The sequence below is a fragment of the Poecile atricapillus genome, chromosome 2 (genome assembly GCF_030490865.1).
Source record: "Poecile atricapillus isolate bPoeAtr1 chromosome 2, bPoeAtr1.hap1, whole genome shotgun sequence".
Taxonomy (NCBI): Eukaryota; Metazoa; Chordata; class Aves; order Passeriformes; family Paridae; genus Poecile; species Poecile atricapillus.
In genome coordinates this window covers 125,101,502-125,120,989 of record NC_081250.1, presented here as the reverse complement: position 1 = coordinate 125,120,989, position 19,488 = coordinate 125,101,502, and the positions used below count along the sequence as shown (strand labels likewise).

General features: G+C 42.3%; 1 long non-coding RNA gene across 1 annotated transcript in view; it reads left to right on the top strand.

Moving 5' to 3' along the window:
- The first annotated feature begins 9,669 nt into the window (after positions 1–9,669).
- The window catches only part of LOC131576715 (uncharacterized), a 36,208-nt gene continuing 26,389 nt past the window's right edge, over positions 9,670–19,488 (top strand). The window contains exon 1 of the long non-coding RNA XR_009277053.1: positions 9,670–9,807. This is a non-coding gene — a long non-coding RNA (uncharacterized LOC131576715). The remainder of the gene's footprint in view (positions 9,808–19,488) is intronic.

Sequence of the window (19,488 nt, the reverse complement as noted above, 5' to 3'; positions counted from 1 at the left end):
GTGACTGACCAACATTTGCAGAGAAGACGATTCCTAAATTAATAGCTGCATATTTGTCTTGCATGCTTCCCTTTGAAATCTGATGCCTGTAAATAACTGAAGAAGTGGATCTATCCTGACAAAAATGTTTGCACCAACCTACAGTAGAAATCTGATTCTCAGAGTAGAACTCTGATTCTCAGTGTAAAGGCTCAGGTAGAAGAATACTGAAATTTTCTGTAACCTGTTGTTCAATCAATATATTAGTGCTCAGATTTGTAATGCTATTAAAACATTTTCATTAATTGCTGACTTGTAAAAAGAATTAATAATTTAATGTGAATTAATTCACAGAGAAAATATGCATAATCATACATTAATTCTTTTTGAAATTTTAATCCTGGTGAGTCTACTTTTTTATGTTAGACAATCAAAACTGAATTAGTCTAGGACAAAATAAAAAAAGGAGAAAGCAACAAATAGCAATCAAAATCTGAAACATTTCAAGCATTTCAAAGATATTTCACTTCTCTAGAGGAACTGAAAGGAATAGAGGAAGACCCATGTTATGTTCCCACTGCATTTTGGACATTTATTGGTATTTTAATACTAATCAGAAATTACAAAGAAGAGGAATTTAAAAATCTAATCTGAGAAAATTAAGATTAATATGCCATTGATAATGATAATGAGTTGTAACAGAATATTATATACACAAGTATTAAAGAACTAATATTTGCAGTTTAGTGTGTGCTATAGGGAATACGTGTATGAGTACTTGTATTTGTATGTGTGTTTGTACACACACACATACAAACATATATACATATATATATATATGTATACACACACAAATATTTGTGAAAAAGAGAATATGCACAAGTTGTGGTGGAAAAAAAATTTAAAAGATAAAAACCAAAAGTGCAAATCAGGCAGAAGAGGGCTGTTTTGAGAACCAATAACTTCTGTTTATATTTTGCTTGTTACAGTCAAACCAATACACCCAGAACTCGAGGAAAGCAGTTGGTGGAGGAAAGCTGTTATCTCAAGTAGAAAATACAAGACAAACAGCCTGTTCCCAGCCATACAGGTTACCAAAACACATTGCTGTGTTGTTTCTGTAAAATTTCTCCTTTGCCTAATGTCCCAGGTACAGAGAAGCGCAGGGCCACATTCCGAGGTCTGGAGGTCTGGGGGATGGCAGGTATGTGTGTCCTGGCTCCCAGGAGCCACAGCAGTGCCCCTCTGGCAGCCCTGGCTGCGCAGATTAGCTGCTCTGACAGACCAGCCTAGCACAGCCAAGCAGCACGACCTCTTTCAGAACACAGCTTAGAGTTCACGTCTTGCTTTAAGCTCAGCCTTTGGAAAGTCTGAACGCATCTGCTTCTGGCTTTGCAGTAACTTGCATCTGGTGCTCATAGCACATCCAAAGTCAGAGCTGTAGCCAACCTAGTTTGTGCTGACCTTCTTCTGTCAGGGGGTTTTTAAACACAGTTGGACAGATGTGGCAGCCAGTTTGATGTCTGCAGTTTTAATAAAGCCAGGCACTCACACTGGTGTCTGAGCTGCAGGAGGACAGGCTGTGGTGTCAGACCTCATGTGGTTTTGAAATAGTTTCTTGTGGCATGTGTGATATCACTGCAGAAACCAACTCCCTCAGGCTTCTAAATACCAGTACTGCATGTGATTTCTGTAGGTAATGCATCCTTTCTGTGGTCCCTGAGCTCCTGTGCTACTGCAGTTGCATATTAATCTGAAATTTAAACATAGCTGATGCACAGAGATCCTCCTAACCTTATGCTTTTTTCTGTCTTTGAATGTCTGTACATTAGTATGTGCTGTCTCCTCTGTTTTGATCCTAATATGTTAACCAGGTGGATGTGGTGTCAGGCATATGGTAGGGTTTACCTTTGGCAGCTGCTGGCAGAGCTCACTTCCTAAGGAAATGTCAGAGGGGGAGTCGCAATGGACATATTGTTCCCCTTGGACCCTGTGGCCTCTCCTCACTAGGAGTAATTTTTCTGCTACATCCTTGGCAGAAGGAAAAGCTAAAGCTCAGTAGAGTTGCTGTATTTTCACTCAAGATTTACTTTTAAAAGTAGCAAAAAATGTAAATAGAAGATGATTCAGGAGGGCTGTTTGGATTTTTAAATTTTTTTTCATAGTGCTCTGATCACACTGTGAGTGAGGTCAGTGTAAAGTAAGGTATGAAATGCAGCATCCCACACAGTGAGTAGAAAGTGTGCCACTTTCCTTGCAGCCAACAGACAGCAAAACTTGTCTTGTTATAAGACCTAGTCCATTTTATTACCAGAAACAGGACAGCAGCTATGTTAAAAACAGCTGTGCTTTCAGGAAAAGCTCAAACACCACTTCTATCCTCAGTGAACATGGCATTTTTTCTCTCTGAACAGCCACCCTGAGTAAGGTGTATTCAAAGCCCAGGCTGCCCTCACTTAGTCACCAAAGACTGAGGAAAAGGGAGCTCCCTCACCCCACATACCCAGGGGCAGCTGCTGCTATCTCCCCATCTCCTGTTCCCAAGCCACAGGGCAGCATTCCTCCCTGCCTTCCTGCCTGTGTGGGCAGTGCAGGCGAGGCAGCAAACCTCCCTGCTCCTTGGGCAAGCTCTTCCTTGGAGCTGTGAAGGCAGTGGCAGAGAGCTCCTTAGCTGGTCCATAGGGTCTGTGTGCACAGCACCAGCAAAACACCGCGTGGTTGGCATTTTGCTTTAGAAAAATGCTGTACAATGAATAAATGAAACAAAATAAATAAATTAATGAATAAGTTCAGTATGATTGCCCTGGAGGCTACTTCCCTGGTTATGCCCCACTTCTGAGCGCTTTTCCACTTTATGGAGGTGAGGGATGTAAACCAGTCTGAGAGAAGTCCAGCTTGCACTCCCTTCAGCTTCAGAAGGCTTTGCTTTTTGCTGTTTCTTAACATTGTGCTTAGGTAAATTGTGTGTTTATAGAACTAGAGACGGCTTTGGTGTTATAGGGTGACCCTGATGACAAGCAAGATTTTTCATTTATCCATTTCTCAACATTTTCTGCTGCTGAAACCAACAAAACATAACTATTAGAAATGCTGGGAGAATTGATGAGAAAATCAGAAAGCAGTATAGAGGAATGGCTTGGTTATTGGTCGTACCATGAGAGTGAAGAATCTTTTTCTGTACCTTAAATCCCTCTGTGCAACAGGAAACACTGAACAGCAACGTCATCTTTTTCCATGTTGCAGCCTTTACACTTTGTTCATTGAACAGGTGGTCACAAACAGCAATAACTTGGGAAAATTGAACTGGACTAAGACCTTCCCTGCTTATCCAGTTCAACTGGTTTATTTCTCCAGAAAGTAGGATCTGGCATCTCCTGACCTGTCAGGAAGGTTTCCAGGCTGCTGAATTTTTTCTATTCCAACCTCAAAATCTGGCTAGTGATATCCAGTCTGGAAGTGTTAAATATTTGGTATTATCCTGAGTTCCCATCTCAACTGACGGACATCATAGGCTTGTTTTGGGGATGGATCGGGTCTGATGGATCTTTATTGACTGATGGAAGCTCTTGGACCCTGGCCATGTTATCCAGGGAGCTAAAAGAGGCTTAGCCAAGAAAACAGGTGTTGCTATTCAGAGCTGTGCTCTGTCCTTGGCTCTGTCACAGAAATTTTGGACAAGCTGCTAAAATCAGGCTTTTCCAAAGTGGCTACTGATAGTGTTTCACTCTGCCAGACTGCCTGCTTGAGAGCTGGCTGCTTCCTTCATGAAAATATTGCGGACATCTCTGACTGCATCTCAGCTGTCAGCTGTGAAATGAGAAATTCACAGTAATTCTCTTTGAGGCAATGCAAAAAATGAATTAATTTGGGGTTGTTTTGTACTTGGATAATAGGATAACACTTCTTCAGGACAGCCTGGGAACAAATTAATAATTCTTCCTTCAGATCAGGGTCTCAGTAGTGTGTAGTAGGCAAAGAAAGATGGACTTAAAACCAAGGATAGACCAAATGTTCATGTACCTCACCCTCCCATTGCCAGCTGGGCAGCAATTCCAGCAAAATTGTATGTTCTTGTGTGACTAAAGAATAGACATAGTGTAAAGGCAATATCTTATTTCTATCCTTTTAGTCCTATCTATTACTTGTAAATATTTGGCTTTGCAGCTTGTAATGTTCTTTTAACCATCTCTTTTTTAATGGCAACTAGTATTAAAACCCTCCAAATTCATCTAAACATCTAAAATTAACATCTCATTTCATTAAGGAAATACCCATGCTATCAGTACTAGTATCCTCAGGAAACAAAATCACATGGAAATAAAACGAAAAAGGTAGGAAAATGTATCCTCTCTTCCTGGTAAGCGTTACTTTATCTCCAACTCTTCTGCAAATGCATTAATAAATGCAAATGTTTTGGTATTCCCAATGCCTTCTCCCACTCCCAAGAGATTCATGCAGGGCAGAGGAGGAGGAAGTGAAATGGGGCGGTGCAGTTTACAGACAGTTTATAGCTGTAACTCATTAACAAAGAACCCGATCTCCAGTGAGTGAAATAACTTTAATGTTCATTTTGCCCTTGACATTTTCCTTACACTGGCACAGGCTTAAGGTGATGCCTGCTTTGAATTTCATTGTAAACCCACTTCTGATTCTCTTTTTTTCCACATTTTTTGAAGCAGGATGTCTAGTTATCCAGTAAGTGGCAGCAAATGGCTTAAAGATTACTGAACAGTAACTTGTTATCCAGTGAATCTTTGACCAGTGAATGAACAAAAGTCATGTCTTTCTGTTCATGACTACAGAGAGTGAAAGAGGAAGGAGAGGTGTGCAGTTTCCATTCTTGCTAACCTTCAGAAAGATCTTGCCCTGAAGTTTTGAATCAGTAGAACCACCACTGTTCACAAGATGCCTTAGCAAAACCTATGCTAAATTCAATTTGAAAGAGTTCAAGCTGCCTAAGCAAAAAGAAACTTTTTGGTGATGTCTTATTCACATGTTTATTGTGGGTGGTAAGGAAGTATAAAACTGAAGGAAAGAGAAAAGAAGAAAACAAAAAAGAGGGAAAAACAAAGGGAAACGTTATGAAAAAAACACTTTATCTCAGTTTTTTAAAAAACATTTTGGAGGGTAAGTAAATAGGAATAAAAGAAACAGTCATAAAGAGATACATTTCAGTATCATCCTGCTTCTTTTCACTTTCTTTTGTAAAAAAGAAAACAGAAACCTCCAAACTGGATTACAAAATAGTATATTTATGAAATAAAAGGAAATGGAAACAAATATTTAACCACAAACTGTGGCTAAATGGCACCTAATTTTCTAAAAAGGAAATATGAGAAAGGACTATCTAAGAAAGAAGCCACATCTGGTAAAAGTTTTATGAAAAACCCAAACAATAGCATGTTGAAACAGTAATTAGAAACAGTATCCTAAGAATTTGCTTCTATTTCTAGTACAGGCTATTTTTCAAAGTGGAAAGACATCCTAGATTCATCTGTTTCTGAGACTAAAAACTCCAGGCAGTGGGCTGGACAGCAGTGCAGGCCATTAACAACCCATTCTAAGGTGTGCCAGAGGCGAATGGCAAATTCCATGGGTAGTTCTGGGCGTTCTCAGGTGGGGAAAGAGTTACTCAGTAATAAACACTGTGCTGGGAAAAGCTCTTAGAATGAAACAGAATGCCATTTGCCAATAGTAAGGAATGAGCCTCTGTGGTTTTCATCCTCTAACCAGGCAGATACAACTGTTTATCTGCCTGACACATGTAAGTGGTTACTGAGCCTGTTTGTGATCTGAAGGGAGGCAGTGAGGCTGACAGGGTGTTGTGACACCATCATGCAGAAGGTAATCAATCCAGCATTGTCTTTGCATTTATTGGCATGCACACAGCTGGGACAGACAAATGGATGACAGGGATGACTGTGAACTACAAGTGACCCAAAGGAACTGAAAAGGGAGTCATGCAATGGAGCTGATTCTATATGAAATATCTTTCAAAGATATCCAGTGAGACTACCCTTGAAACAGATGACAGATGGTGGATCCTGCTGAATCCATCAGGATCACTTGAAGCTGCTATGATTGGGTAAGAGATTGGAGCCATCTCCAGCAGGGTGAATTTTACTGTATTTAACCACAATTTAGTTCTCTGTGGGTCAAGATGGTACAGTTGAAGTACACCTTGAAAAGGTATCTGGTGCAGACAAGTTCTCCCTTCCCAGCTATGATAGCACAGTTCAGGATGACTCTATAATTCTAGGGCTTGGATTTCTGCTGTACTGATGGGTAAAATTCAAAAGGTTAGTTTAAAGCTCCAGAAGAGCAATAATACCTAAGGTTTTGATTTTGCCATGATTAAGTCTCACACTGCAAATCTGCCCATGCTGATGAAATGTGAGAGGTAGCAAAGAAACTTTCATCTGGAAGGGATTACCTTAGTCTCTCATCTAACCCCTTCTACCATAGGCAACCCTATCCCATATTAACTCAGAAAGGTGTTTCTCAAAAGGAGGAGCCAGTACACCTTTGCCTTATTGCAGTGCAACTGCACTGCTGTGTTGTACAATGCTCTTCTATGTCAAGGATCCCACTCAGCCCAAAGCAGAGGCTTCCTCTGAGCTTTCTGTTCTCTGAATCTCATTTTTAACCTCTTTGTGTGTTGGAAGTCTCTCCGCCATTTGGGTGTCCTGCTTCCTACTGGGCAATAATTGCAGGTAGGGTGGGAGGTGAGGATTAGCACCATTTGCTGGGGATGACAGCCTGAAGTGCACTGGGGCTGTGAGGATGGAAGAAGAGAGGCAAGAGAGGACAATGGAAGAATAAATCAGGACACAAGGAAAAGTAGTGTAAGTGAAATGAAGATACAAAAAAGAAGACAAAGAGATAAAACCTCGCAGACTGTACAAGTGAAAAGAGTCATATTTGAGATTTCAGAGGATGCCTAGGTAAAACCTTGCAGTTTGGTGTTCACATTTCGTCTCACAAATACACCTCAGGAGATGCATTCTGCAGTCATGATTTTCTTTTCCATGGTCATTTCACATTTTTACAGAGAAAAAAGACATCAAAGTACGTGATTGTAAGTATAGATAGTACTAACAAATGGTTTTTCTGTAGTTGACATCTGTGTATGGATTTTGCTCCATTGCTCTCAGCTTCACAGATGCCAGGTCACAGTTTTCTGTTTTAAAGTTTACAAGCTTTTGGCAGTTGATTTCCCCATCCCCACCCCCAGCTATTGCAATCACTGTCACTACTGAAGTGCACAAAAGAAGAAAATGTGGATTTTTGCTATGGAAATAAGTTTTAAATTTTTCAGAAAACATGTCTGAAATGTTGCCATAGTGTCTGCTGTTGGACAGCACTAGATAGTGCACTGTTTTCAGTGTGATGAAGTCAGAAAGGGGCTGTGGTGCTGATGTTCTAAGATGGACTCTGAGGCTTCTTGCCCAAGCTGTATGGCTTGGTTTAAATGTTCTGGTTCTTTCAAACCAGCCAAGGCACACTGTGCTGTGCTCCCTGCATTCGGCAGGCTGGTACATAAGTAACCACATAGGATGATGCAGGAGGAAGAAGACAGCCAGTAAACAAGACAATCTATGAATAGCAGTGAAAACAACTGTACAATTAACAGCCTTTTAACTACTCTTATTAAATCCTGGTTGCCAGTGCTCTTTAGTGCCACTCCTACAAACCTGAGAGGTAAACCATAGGGTGGCTAGAAGCTTGCCCAAAGTTCTCTACCAGGATAAGATGGCACTTGATCACACAGCCACTAGCCTGTGGTTGAGGGTAATCATGGCTTTGTGGCCTCCAGCAGTGACATGCTCACTGGGGAGATGGCAAGCTGCTGAGGAACATCCACAAAGCAGCACAGTAATCCTTGCTGTGATTTCCTGGAAGACAAGAAGGGTAAGTACTGAGAAATTAGACTATTTCACATCCCTGGAAGAGCTCAAGGCCGGGTTGGATGGTGCTTTGAGCAACCTGATCTAGTGAAAGGCATCCTTGCCCATGGCATAAAGATTGGAACTAGATGATGTTAAAGGTATCTTCCAGCCCAGGCGTTCTATGTTTCCATGATTATTTCCCAAATGTCCCCCTTGCCAACTTGCTGAACAGGAAAATTCACAGTGCTTCCCACAGCTCCGGACAGTGGCCAGTGCTTTAGCTCAAGCTTTAGCCTGCTTCCCTGGAGAAATTGTGATCTCCCAGGGATTGTTGAACCTGTCCAACTGCATTTCAAAGAAGGACTTGAAAAGACACCGCTGACCTTATAGGTTTTCTGTGAAGGTCAGCTACTGTGTAAATTAGAGAGACACAAAGTCACCTTCTTCCTCAAGAGGATCACCAGCATCACCAGCGGCTCTCCTACGGTAGCAGAGATGCTGGGGCTGTGTCTGGGTCCAGGGAGACATGCAGGGGTTGGGGGGAGCTGTGAGGGAAGGTGTTGGTATCATGGGAGTCTACTGAGAATGAAAATTTGAGCTTTCAGGATGCAAATCATCTGGAAAAGCAAGATTCATTAGTTTGCTGCTTACGAGGAACCTCCTGAAATTGTTCTCACTGAGTTTTCTCATCTGCAATGGAGGTTGAGTTTTTGTCAGGAAAAAGTAGTGAAGACACACAGCTAAGAGGCTTGGATGTTAGTAAGCTGCTCCTAGCCATGGCCAAGACTTTCCATACAGCCCTGAACAAAGCACTTTATTTTTCCAGGCCTCAGTTACCTCATTTATAAAACTGGAATAAAGATTATTTTTATCACCAATTACCTTTGGTAGCTCCAAATTACATTTCTTAATCAGTGCTAGACATATAGTATCTGACGAGCTTTTGACTACATATTTTCACAGACTTGGTATCAGATCCCGACTTTTAGAAAATAATCTGCTTTTCTGTAAGCTATTTAAAACAACGACATATAATACTGTGATAAAAATAATGGTATTTAAGAAGGCAGCTCTTTAAAAACAGTTTCCCAACAGAGGAAGATTAGTCAAGACCATACTATCAAAGCCAAGTCTTCTTCTTCCTTCAGATGAAGACCCAGTCTCTACTGAGATGCTGATGATAAGGTCCTCAACCAAGGAAGGGAGGACAGCAGCCCCTAATTGCCAGAGCCACCCCGCTGAGTGTGCCCTCAGGGGAGAACAGATTTACCAAACAGCTGCTTAAAGCTCATTCAGCCTTTCAGGGGCATCACATGCAGCTCAGGAGATGAGTTCTCGCACAGCTGGGTGGTTTCTGTGTGAGATCGTTCCTCTCAGACAGTGTGTGTGTTTTGCAGTGGCTGTGTGGGACAGGTCACACACAGCGCTTCCAGCAAAGGGTCGGTCTGTGCCTCTCCCCCGGCCATAGCAGTGAGCATTGCTATTCAGCCTTACTCTGGATGGCTTTTTCGACTTCATATTTGGGACACCACGAGTGACTATCAGATTTCATCTCCTCCTTTATAGATAACACCCAAGGCGATGACTTTACTATCACACAACATGGCTTATGAGGGAAAATTCTTTAACCTTTTCTCCCCAGCTTCTCTACCAGCCTCACTCACCAAATTCCTCTTCCAGAATTGAAAGCTCAGCATTTGACGGAGCACGTGTCAGAGCACTTCTATATTCAGGTAGCTCCTTTTCCTTCCAGGGCTTTGCAGCTTACCTTGCAAAACCAGGCCCCTCCAATACAAAGTTCAAAAATCACCAACATAGTGTGAGGGTCAGGGAGGAGAAAGGTATTTCCAAATAAAACCTGTGTGTGTCTGGATGGCCTCAGATTCAGCCAGTGACCTTTCCTTTCCTGGCGAAGTCCTGTATCCAGAAGGAACTGACAGTGAGTTATGGAGTTTTGTGATTCTTTAAAAATTTTGTAATTAACTGTGTTTAATTATTAAGGAATGTTTGAATGTTTTATTTTTGCTGGTTTTGACTTAGATCTGTATTGGTTGAGTGTCAGTAGAAAACTCTAAGAAATTACCTCATTGCACCTGCAGGAAGGAACTCCATGGACACCTACCCCTTAGAGAACTTAGTCAATAGATGAAGAACAAAATTTAATAAAGAATTGTTTTATGCTTATCATATAACTAGAGATAAATTAGATGTTATAGAACAAGAAAGACACCATGAGGAAATTAAGTAGTTAAAGGTCTGTACACCCCAGAAAACTTGATTAATACCTTGCAGGTGCAGTAAGGGAGCCACTCTGTAGGCTTGCACACCTCAGAAAACTTAATAGTAATTGTCTAACCAGGACAGCAAATTTGATAAAGCACTGTTTAGCTGGATAAAACTTGGGTTATCCATTAAACAAAGATAGATGGGGTGTCCTGGTAGTAATTAAAAGAAACAAAACATGTATACCATGATGCAATAAACTGAGTGGACTTTTGGGAGTGCCTATAAAAAAATCTTGGATGTTACAGGGTATATTAATGTCATTGAACATGTCTGTGGTGAATAAATTCTGAGTCAAATTTTGACTCAAAATTGTTATTAGGAATGTTTGCCTGAGATTTTTGCTGTTAGATTTAAAGCTCTTTGTTTCAGAACCTGTGCACCTGTAGGAAAGATCATGCCAAGAGCCAGGGAGGTCTGTAGTAGCAAGGTGTGCAGTTCACAGAAATCCCTTGGGAAGGCATTGGGGCTGATGCCTGCACACCCCAGCAGCACCACCCTCTTTATTCACCTTCCAAACTCTTCAGCCAGCCTGAGCTGCACTCTGTGCCTGGCAGCTATGCTCTGTAAAGTATCCCCTGAGCTTTCAGGTTTGTCAGCATTTCTGAAAGGGTTCTGCTTACCTCTCCCCAGTCAAGCTCTGCCTCCCTGACTGCAGCACAGAACCCTTAACCCCACTTTCCTTGAGCCAGCCTTCAGCCTCCTCTAACCAGCAGCTCTGCAGGGATCTCCCACACCAGACTCAGAATGCTGAAAGAACAAACTAAGGAACTTCTTGGCTTTGAAAGAAAGAGATCCTCATGAATATTTCTGCTAACCTAAGGAAAAGTGACTGTATCTTTGTCTGCCTCAAACCCTGTGCCAGGCTCTCCTCATCTACTCCCTTCTACCAAGAAACAGAGATTCAGGTGGACTGGAGCACTCCATTTTGTGCAGAGACCAAAGATGGCCCTTATCCCTGTCTCCTGGGTAACCTTAGGACATGCAAACATGGATTGGATTTTGTGGTTGTGCTCACAGGATAAGGACTGAACTACTTCACTAAGCTTCTCAATGCTCAAGGAACACTAAGCCCAATACAACTTGCATGGTGAAATGTTATTTATGCAGAGGATTAACAGATAGCTCAGATAAATGTGTTTGTTTTGATTGCTTATCTGCCCCAGTGGGAGGGCAGAGGAGCAACCCACATGATTTTATGTCTAACTGTAACAGCCTTTTCAAAGAAAACTTCAGTAGCATGACTGAAGTTAGACTGCAAAATTTCTGTTGAATCCACTTGTAGTACATGACTTTCTCCTACTAGACCTTTATTTCTTCTTTGCCTATTATATGATTATTTGGTTTGGTTTTGCTTTCTACTTTTCAGTAACGCTACACTGAGTGTTACCTACCTGTGTGTTCTGGGCTGATAATTTTTGTCACTCTTTTGGTGATGGGAGAGAAAATAATTCATCATTGGAATCAGTTCAAGCTTTGCAGCATTACGCACACCACTGAGTATTACTGCTCTTGTTTCTGGAAGCAGAGTCAGGCTACATCTGCCAAAATCATCTGGCTTTCTGAAACTGGCATAGGTAGTCCCCAGCTCTCTGCAAGTGCTTAATTTGTCTGTGTTTGGAGGTCAGTCTGCTTAATGTAAGCCTGATTTGTCTAGGTTCTGACTCCCCCTTGAATCTTCTCTGTGATGCTACAGTTTCCAAGGATTTATCCCAGTTATCATTTGCCAAACAAAGCAGCTGGTCTGCAGCACACTGTGAGATATCCTCTGGCTGGGTCTCCATTTCTGTCCTTCTAACACATTTACTACTTTGCCAGGGCATGATCCTCCTCAGCTTCACATGTCTGATAAGCAACGAGAGCTTCTCATGACAGTACCAGTGCTCATCCCTGATAAAAGGGCAACTGTTGGGAGCTCTGGGGATTTCCAGGTCCGTGTGGTGTCAGAGGGTGGAGGGCAATGGGGAGTCTGAGCACACGTGGCTGAAGGCAGCCTGTCATGTAACACCCAAGTGAGCTGGAAGCCCTGCCCAGGAGCCCCAGGCTCACCAGCCATGTGTGAAGGCCAAGGGGCCAAAGAGCTTCTGTGTTATGCCTTTCCTCTCTACAGAGTGCTTGATTGTATTCTGTCAAGACTGTGGAGCAACTTCTGACTGTGGCAAACAACTTGTGTTCCATTTTGTTTGAAAATGGAGCATAATGGGTTTCAATACATTGAAATAGCTGTTTGTTTTAACCACGGTGTTTAAACAGCTCTAACTGTGACCAGGCATCACTACCTCTGTCTGCTGCAGCTTTCACCTGTCCCCTTCCCTCTTTCCTGCAGCTCAGTGTGGGTGCTGAAGCCCACTGGAGGTGTGCAGTGGACACTCCAGCAGCTCATGTCCCTGGCTAAAGCCACTTCTGTAGGGCTGTGTGGGTAACAGGCCTGACCTTGCAGCAACACCTCTGCCTTTGAGTGCAGGAGGTGCTCGGAGCCCTGAGGATCCTCAGCAGCCCACAGGTACCAAGATCCTCTCTGACAGCACATGAGGCTTGGCAGCAGGACAGCAGCCAGTCATGACAGGGTGGGTAGGAAGGGGATTTATGAGCTGGACTTGAGGCAGAGAGCTTTGAGCCTCCGGGCTATGGCATCCCAATGGTGGAGAAAAGGTACAGAAAGTGTCATGTTCAAGCCTCCTTAGGGATATGCATAGCTGAGAAGTTCTTCAGGTGAGCCACTTTGGGTGTTGAGCTGTTCTTTGTTCCCAGGAATGCTGCACAGCTCTCTGGGAGAATCCCTCCCACCTCTGAATTTCACAGGGTTTTAAATTCATGGATCAGATGACAATCAGGAAGATTAGATGCTTGTTTGTGCTCCCCCACTCCCCCCTCCCTCAGTAGATGAGATGAGCCAGCGTGGGAGGCTGTATCTGCTATCCAAGCCATTTTGTGTTCCTTCTTTTTGAGGTTTGTTCAAACGACGGAATGAAGGAGCCAGCTGATATTTCATTTGCAGGTCTCCCCTCCCAGGCAAACGGAGCAAAATACAAGAGTTTTTTCTCCTCCCCAGCTTGCTGTCCTTCCAGCTGAGTTCCCAGGCTCCCTGGGGCTTGTGTTCTGCATGGAGCAAGGGCCAGCAATCTGTCAGCTGTGCCCTGCACACGACCTCACCAGCACAGACTGCGTCTCACGTGCACCGGCCTTCTTGGGACACAGTCTCTTACAGTTTATGCAAATTCTCAGTATCTTTGCCATCTTCAGACCTGGACACAAGTAGCTGAGGTGCACACTGTGTTCAAGAGGCTTCAGTTAAATTTTAGATGAAAAATAGTATGGGACAGGTAGGTTCACTGATACCACGGAATGGTTGTATACAACAAGCTTGCTATGTCCATCTGTGCAGGTATAAATCAATTGACTGGAGTATGGTGATGGTGCTTCCAATTTCCAGTGAGATCCAGCTGTATGACTTCAAGGCCATGCTGTAGATGTGCATAAAACACCATCTGGATATAAGGGGACATCCAGCTATATGGAGTGGGAAGTAATATCAGCAGATGCAAAAGCTAGAGACAATGCTCTCCTGGGTATGGTTGGCTGTTGAATTTACTGGGTCACAGCTTTGGGATCCAAATCTTCTAATCTTGCAATTTTTACTGGTTCTTGAGCAGATCTGACAAATTCACAACAGCAATTTATCAACTACCCTGCTGCTGATAAACCTCAGGGTATAAATTAATAAATCAAGGTATAAACCTCAGTGCAGTTTGATTCCCTAGGTCTTTTCTTCTATAGGAATTTCTGGTTTAGGTGTAATAAAACTTATCAGTGTATTAGGCAACAGCCCTGGCATAGTTAATGCAGCTGATAACAGGAAAAAAGGCACAAGCATATGCTGATCTTGTTTTAAGAGTTGAAATAATCCATCAGATATTAATTTTGCAAAATGCAAAATGCATCTATGAAATGTGTGCCTGCCCACCTTTCTGAGAGATCAGGCTTTAGCTTGCAAACCATTTGGGGCATGAATTGTACCTTCTCTCAAACCCCATAAGAGCAGAGCCATATCAGTGCTGTGGTTAGAAGAGCCTTCAGGCTGACTAGTCACACCACAACTTGGGTTTCTTCCATGTGAGCACTTAATTAGATTGAACTCTGCTAATTTAAGATAACAAGATAAGGTTAGCCCGATTAAGTGTGTGTGGCGATTTTATCTGCTATCAGCGGTAGGCTTTGTCTTTTTCTCTTACTGTGTTTAATTTGCAATTCCCCACAAGGTTGTTATCAGCACTCACCTGAATGAGAAGGAATCCGGAGCTGCAGTTCTGCAGAGAGCAGGCAGCCCTGGAGTCCTTAGGAAAAGTCATGGAGCACTTTGCAGGCCTTCAGGGGTGACACTGGCCAATGTTTAAAGTCAGGTGGGAGCTCTTTGCCCATAAATACTGCACACACACAGACACACACAGACACACACAGACACACACAGACACACACACACACAGACACACACACACAGACACACACACACACACACACACAAACACACACACATACACGTATGTATCTAGCTAGACCCAGCTTTGCACTCTCTCAGGCTCTGGAAAATGTAAAGACCTTTTGAACTTATTTGTTTTTTAAAGCCTTTTGATACCGTGTTTTGCACGGTATTCACTTTCTAAGAAGTGAAGACAAAGACAAAATGATTCAGTGATTCAAGGGAAGCTGAGATTTCCATCTTATCAGTTACTTTCAAGATAACTGTTAAAAAAGTAAAAAGAGGGCGGTGATGTAACACCATAGGCTGGAGACACCAGAGCTGAGTATTTTGTAAAGTACCAGGGATTTGCAAGGTAGGAGCAGAGGTGCACGTTTGTGTCCAAGTGTGTGGAAGCCTGTGGCTCTGACTCACACGAGGGCACGGGAGCTCACAGCTAGGACGCAGGCAGCTGCTCTGCTAAGCCAGGGAATTGCTGATCCCAGAGTACCTGCGGTTATGTCTGAGCGATCCTGGAAATATCCACCAAGATTTCCCCCAGAAGCTGGAGGTGAGGAAATGCTCCCAGATGAGCAGCATCTCGATGTGCCATTGGGACCCCACATCTGACCCTCTGTGCTGGTGTTGATGATCCAACGCCCAAGAAATCAGGACAAACCAAGTGCTCTGACTACTGGTTGTGGTCTCATTGCATCTGCCTGCACCTGCAGGGGAGCTACAGTAGGAATAGCATCATTTCCCTAAGCTCCATTTGCATTTTATGAAAGCTGACTTCAACCTGCTCCATGGTTTGGAAGGCAGAAGGGAGAACAAGGATACAGGGCTCAGGTAACACTGTTCCTCTGTCTAGAGCAATGAAGATGGAATGAATCAGCATAGATGAGAGAAAAGCTATTTCTCTTTTTTGTTCTTGTTGTATTTATTCTCATTAGTATTATTCTCAGTAGTATTATAACAAATTAATAGTGTAATAGTATAATTATCATATTAACATATATAATTATTATTATATTACATTTGTTGATTATCTTATTATATAATAAGATATAATAATAAATAATTAGTATAATTATTAACAGTATTATGTAGAAAAACTATGTTCCTGAAAAACTTTCTCTCCTGAGAATGGTGACTTCACATTCAAGTATAGTGAGAAATGCTGAAGGCATGCCAGGAAAATGTCATGTCATCTCCCTTCTGTTGTGTGCTATCTCATAATAATAATTTGGGGCTTCAAATATGGAGCATAACCTCCCTCAATCCTGTATAAAATAAACACTGAAAATAATCAGTCTCACCCCAGAAGTGTCTATAACCTGTGTATAAGGCATTTGTCCTGCAGAGAGAGGATGTTGCTTTGGAAAGCTACCAGTATGCCTTGATTTTAAGTAGCATATTCAGCTGAATACTTGCACATTATTTTATTACAGTTCTGGAATTTGTTCAAGTTAGCCTTTCCAGCTTCTTCTCATCCTGTGATTCATGCAGGTGTCCCAGCTCATTTAGAAATCAGTCCTATCTGAGGTCAGCCTATCTACAAAATTAGCTCCTTGGCAGATGTTGGCACCTCAGCTACTGTGAATGGCCTACTGCAGATCACTGATAACATATGTAACCTCCAAAGTCATTTTGTCATGCTAAAGCTCACTATTTGTTCTTTGTTCTGCCTTTCTGAGGTTAGAATCTGTAAAAATACATGAATACTTTAATTTTTCTCATCTCTGTAGTTTCTTGAAGCTCTCATCTTCATAGTCTTTTTTCAGACGTGGCTGAGAAAGGCCTTGACTCACAAGCTGTCCACCTCTCCCCAGCTGGTGTCCATGATCTTCAAGTGTGCTTCTCCCCTCCCCTTTAAACATAGGCATCAAACTCTCTTTTATGTATTTTCAAAAGGTTTGGATTTTAACCATCAGCAGATGCAGCAATCAGTCCTTTAGTACCCACATTTTGATATTAACTTCAGTAAATGGCAGTAGCATGGGACAGATTATGTGTATAATGTACTGTCACTATCACATTTATCTGACAGTAATCAGATATCTGTAATTCTATATTCATTAGTTCATTGGTAAATGAAGCTGTGTTGCCAGATAACATTCTCTGTTTTGGCTATAGAACAGTTTAAAGGTCCATGTTTGGCTTTGGGGTGTTTCAGCTCAGGAGAAAAAAGTTGATGCTGTAAACTGGTGTTGCTGACTGAAATGAATGCTCCCCCTGCTCCTCTCTTTGTTTGCACTGAATGGCACCGCCACAGAAGCAGCAGCCAGGGAGCATCGAGAAACAGCCACAACCTTTCTGTATGTGCAGCAAAATGCTATGCTGAGAATAAATATTTGTCATACCCTACAGGTCCTACAAAGCTGCAGATGGAAAAAAAATTAATCTAGTTTCAGGCAACAAGGAAATCAGTGCTACAGCTAGTCCTTCCCTATATTTATGTACTACATCCCCATGTAATTTTTGAGACAGCTTCCAGCATGTTCCCCTGAAACATGAGAATGGGGGTCAATAATATTAAATATTAACATTGGAGTTGGGTACTAATGTCTGACCTTATCACTAGTCTAAAATTGGATATTTAATAAACATCATGAGACAGGGAAATCTCTTCTAATAGCCTCTTGAATCTTTAAAGTGCGGCTTCCCCAGCTCCATTCCTTGCAATAAGCTCTCACCACAGCCTCTGCAAGTATTTGTCTAAAGCATGAACTTCATGCCAGTTCTCTTTAATCTTTTAAATATTGATGGTAGCACAGTTTTTAGTCCATTAGTGTTTTTTAGGTGCCCCTTGCTGCCTCTTCACCTCTCCTCTCCTGGCCTCCATGTGAAGAGACAGTTCCTGGCATGTTTAATTTACTAATACAGTTGTATTAGTAATTAGTAATAGTAGTTAGTAATTATTATATTAATAGTTGTAATAGTAATTAGTAATTATTAGCATCCTACAGTCTAGGATGCCATTGAAAAGGGTATGCATTTATCTTTTGCCCCTGAGCTGGGCCTGTGTTAACTTCTGTTTAAATAATAGGTTTGTCTCCATCAGCATGGGCAGAAAATGAGCTTGGACTCAATGCCAGCTTGGGTCTATTGCAGAATACAGTGTGGCTTTTTCTGCCTTCTCATTCCTCTGAAATATTCCCTCTGTGTTCCCTTTCTGACAACTTTCTGTGTGTTTCACTACCAATTTAATCCTGAAGAAGAATAATACAGATGTGATGAGATGTTTCTGATGAAGACTTGGTGTACAACAGGCAGTGATGACACCATTTTTCTGCAAACCTGCATGAATCAGGGTCAGCACATAGCATGATTAGACATGTGTGACCCCTGCTATCTGGAAATGTGGAAGGGCCAGTTGCTAATCACAGACTTAGGGGGTGGGTCAAGCTCTTGGAGCTCCTGTAATGAGTTATGCAATAAATGGACACATCTGAGAGCCAGGATGCCATCCAGAGGGACCTGAATGGGCTTGAGGAGTGGGCCCATGTGAAACTGATAAGGGAAAACCAGGCCAAGTACAACGCTCTGAATCTGGGTCCGGGCAGCCCCTGGTGTCAATACAGGCTGTGGGATGAGCAGATTGAGAACAGCCCTGCTAAGAAGAAAGTGCTGGAACTGGTGTATGAAAAGCGGGATGTGAGCCAACAGTGTGCACTTGCAGCCCAGAAAGCCAGCCATGTGCTGGGGTGCATCCAAAGCACAGCAGGACAAGGCAGGTGATTCTGCCCCCTACTTCAGTCTTGGGGAACCCCACCTGTAGTGCTGCACCCAGCTGTGGGGTCCTCTGCACAAAAACCCCAGGGACTTGTTGGAGCAAGTCTAGGGTAGGGTCACAGAAATGACTGGAAGGCTTAAACATCTTTCCTAAGAGGAAAGGCTGAGAGAGTCAGGGTTGTTCAGTTTGGAGAAGACAAGACTCCAGGGAGACCTTGCTGCAGCCTTTCAGTACTTAAAGGAAGCTTATAAGAAAGATGTGGACAGACTTTCTAGCATGGCCTATTGTGATAGGACAAGGGTAGTGATTTTAAAATAAAAGATGGTTGATTTAGACCAAATAAAAAGGAAGGGGTTTTTATTTTTTTGGGTTTTTTGTTCTTTTTTTTTTTTTGTAATGAGGGTGGTGAGGCACTGGAACAGGTTGGCCAGAGAAGTTGTGGATGACCCATCCCTGGAAATATTCAAGGCCAAACTGGATGGGGCTGTGAACAACCTGGTCTTATTGAAGATTTCCCTGAACAATGCAGAAGGGGTTGGACTAGGTGACCTTTAAAGTGCACTTCCAACCCAAAATGTTCTGTGATTCTATGAAATGACAAATGTCATTGCATGATTAATGTCTGTGACCTTCTCATGAGATTGCTTGTGTGGAATAGCTTGTTGAAACTATATTTTGATAACTTCTGTACAAAAGCATGGACTTCATCGGTAAAAACTGGTACTTTCTATCAAAGCCTAGATAGTCCTGTACTGGATTTAATAATATAATGCAGCTTGCTTAAAAAATGCATGGATTTTCATGTCTTTCTCCTACTGGCTGGCCTTGCCAGTGTGATGAACAACATGGTATAAGGAGCACTGGTCTTATTCTAAAAGAAACTGCTCACCTTCTCTTATATTTAGATAAGGAAAGGTTTTGGTAAAGAATGTACTGAAATCTCTATACAAAATAACTGCTTAGCTGAAGGACGACAGTGGAGACTGAAAAGTAAAAGCTCAGTGCCAAATGAAAGCCTTGAGGTGAGGATTAGTGTGCGTGACTCATGTCAATAAATCCAGCCCACTGTTTAGTGTGGGCTCAACCATAAGTCGTCTCTCCTTCAGGTTCCCAAGCCATCTTTGTAGCCATGGGTTATTAGGGTT